The sequence below is a fragment of the Pundamilia nyererei genome, unplaced genomic scaffold (assembly GCF_000239375.1).
Source record: "Pundamilia nyererei isolate P.nyererei 1_Seehausen unplaced genomic scaffold, PunNye1.0 scaffold00100, whole genome shotgun sequence".
In the NCBI taxonomy this organism is placed as follows: Eukaryota; Metazoa; Chordata; class Actinopteri; order Cichliformes; family Cichlidae; genus Pundamilia; species Pundamilia nyererei.
This window is the reverse complement of record NW_005187501.1, coordinates 150,839-154,051: the sequence shown is the minus strand read 5'-3', so window position 1 is coordinate 154,051 and position 3,213 is coordinate 150,839. Positions and strand designations below refer to the sequence as shown.

Below are 3,213 nucleotides of genomic sequence, written 5' to 3'. Positions count from 1 at the left end.
GAACAAGAAGTTTTGTGGATTTGTTAAAATGTGGCAGTAACACAACAGTATATATTTAATATGTTCCGGATCTATAGGCAGCTCTATTGATTGAGGTTTTTTATTTTATTTATTTCATAAGAGGAGTGGGCGGGGCTCCCGAGAAGTAAAAACAAGCTGCGTCTGACGTCACGCCACTGACACTGACGGAGAGGCTCCAGCCTATTTTGCGACCGGAGGAAAAAAGAAAATCGGTCAGAATAACAAACAGGGGAAAAATATCAAGATTTTCTGATCGCGTGTTTGCAGTCGACATGGTTTTCGTGTTTGATCTGCATTTTGCAACACGGTACCGAAAAACCATCCGTGTGAGAGCGGCTGCTGTTGTCGACGGCTGTCGTCTGGACTTGAAACGCTTATGAAAAAAATATGCAGCGGTGTTTACGTTTCCAACACAAAGAATAGGCTCTTCATGTAAAATAAAACATCGACCTCGGTGCCAGAGCATCGACGAGCCCAGAGAAGACGCGACTTTCTGCGCAGGGTATCCAGGTTAAACATGAATTATCCGTATAAGCTCTGGCTACAGCTGAGGGGTCAAAGCAATGACAGTTGTGGCTCAGCAACACTGCACGAAAGACAGGAGAAAAGAGGCTCCTGAATACACAGCGAGTCGGTTATTTGACAGAGCAGCTCAGGTTAGGCCTGGTGTATTTTTAGTGGAAATCAAAACCTAAAAAGGTCGACCTGCAACAAATACATCAACATCCGCCATCGACTCCACACCAGCATTTGGTGCAGTTTGCAAAACAACGACTGCTGGCGTCCTATAGGATTAATCTATATGCAGGCTGGTATCATTTCTGCAGATGCAGGACGTCGAATCGACCCAACTAAGGCTGTTTATTTGGGCCTATAACATACTGCTTCCCCATCTATTCATGTCCTATTAACAGGTCATTTCATAGTATAAGAAAAAACACACACTCAAAGGCAGGCCAAGACAAAGGGATGCAATTCAATAATAAGAATCCCTATGATTCACGACAGCTGATATATAATGGGTATTTTTTTTATGAATAACCTTAAAAGGAAAGCAGCAGGTTCAATTGCAAAGATGTAGGTTAGTCTGATGCCTCTTTATAAGCACAGTTAGACACAAAACACACCGAGCGTTTAATCTGGAAAAAGAAATAGAGATAAAAAATACAGAAAATGAAATAGCTTACCTGCCCTTGCAGTGTTATTCAAGTTGTAAACGAGATCTCACACACAGTAGAAACGACAACTCTTAAAGCATAGCTTTAGATAGCCTTTATGTGAGGTAGTTAGAACACCATTATATAAAAATAAAAGGCTTTCTTCTTAGAAGAAGGGCTTCGTGTAAAAATGTTTACACGGACGTTTTCAGATCATAACATCTGCAGCTTTCCCCTCCTTTCCTCTAGTTTTTACGCTGCAGATTTTCCTGTTTATTGCTGCCTCCAGCTGATCCTCGGATCAGAATGTAGAGCGTACAAAACAGCTGATTGTGAGATCACTCAGAGCCACGCCTATCACCCCGCCCACGCCAAAGAAAGCGGCCAATCAGAATATTACACCCGATGCAAGCCGGTCTACTTGGTGACAGGGTGGGGGCTGGGCAAGATGAGCCGTAAACCTGCACCCAGATGGAAAGGGTGACTTCACTGGGAATCTGAACTCTAATCAGCTTCCACGAACAGCATCCGTGGTTTTTGAAAGCTGGGCTGGGGGGAGGTGAACTGACTCTGGGTCTGTTTTCACACGTCTTTAATATAGGACTAGGAAAAAGTAGGATGTAGAAATGAAAGTATTTAAACTATCAAGAGAATGAGAAAGAGGAATCTGATGCAACAAACCGGTTATGTCACCATCTGAATGGAATTTGAACCACAGACACAACATGTTTGCAATAACTTTGTGTGATCCAGTTTTAGTGAGGCCTTTGCAGTTAATTTTTAACATATTAGGGGCCCAAATGTGATATGAGGTGAAATCCTATAAACAAGATATTTAAAATATGAAACAGTATCATTTCCGGTGTAGTTTTTACTTCTACTCATATGCTGGATGCTGGACAACACTGACAACAGCAATCTCATTTGCATGTTTTTCCCTGAGGGTGACTTATTTACTAAAACCTCAAATATTCAAATCATTTAATAGCCGCAGTTTACATCATGTTAATTTTTTCTTGTCAGGTGATGCTGGTGGTTTTACTTTACATTTCAATAGTAAATAAACCTTATTCTCTTCCCCTTCACCTTTTTTTTTTCATTCCACTGGTGGGGACGACTTTTGCTTTTCAGCCTATATCGGCCAATCATATTTGCTATTTGAATGCAGCTTTTTTGTAACCAATGGGATTTTTAGATGTTTGAAATACCCCTTGTGGTCACTTTTGTACCCAGCAGTTTGTAAAGCAATGAGATTATCCACTGCTCTTTGTGTTAGCACATTGTGACTGTTCCCATTACTGTGTGTGTTTTATACATGTGTGTTTCTTTAGGTGTTGTGTTTTTTATAAAATACATATTGTATAATGATTAATAGAAATGGTTCTTGTTGGCAACACGCATGTTTATGTCTCCATGGGTGTGTACCTGCATGCTTCTCAGTCACCATTCAGGGTGAAACATACCTCTGTTCTTCTAGCTGAAACTCAGCCAAACACATAATGACTTATTTAAATTTTATAACATGGATGCAATAAATTTGGGAATTATTCAGTAGCAGCTGGTCCTCTTTAAATAAGTGGATAACTGTATGTATTCACACCTTATCAGATGCAACTTGCTAGTACTGGATTGGAGCTCCTTTTGCCCCCAGAGCTGCTTTAATAGTTCATGGCACTGATCCAACAAGGTGCTAAAGGTTCCACACAGTCCATATTAAAATGATACCATGCTGCAGATTTGTCAGCTGTACATCCAAGATCAATCTTCGGTTCCACCACATCCCAAAGGTCGTCTATTTGATTGAGGTTCTGCGACTGTGCAGACCACCTGAATACATCAAACTCATTGCCATGTTCAAAAGACTACTTTGAGTTCATCTGAGCTTTGTGACATGGTGTGTTAACAAAATGATGGGTATGCTGTAGTCATAAAGTGTTAGGCCTGGTTAGCAAGAATAGTCAGGTACACTCTTAGAAAGGATGTGTTAAAAAATGACACAAAAAATGTGTTGTTACACTATTAACACATTTTGTGT

General features: G+C 40.5%; 1 protein-coding gene across 3 annotated transcripts in view; it reads right to left on the bottom strand.

The window, feature by feature from the left end:
* The window catches only part of tp53inp2b (tumor protein p53 inducible nuclear protein 2b), a 9,950-nt gene extending 8,471 nt beyond the window's left edge, over positions 1–1,479 (bottom strand). For all 3 annotated transcript variants that reach the window (XM_005740405.1, XM_005740406.1, XM_005740407.1), the window contains exon 1: positions 1,209–1,479. The gene's annotated coding sequence lies outside the window, so the exon portion shown is untranslated. The remainder of the gene's footprint in view (positions 1–1,208) is intronic.
* Positions 1,480–3,213: the final 1,734 nt, after the last annotated feature.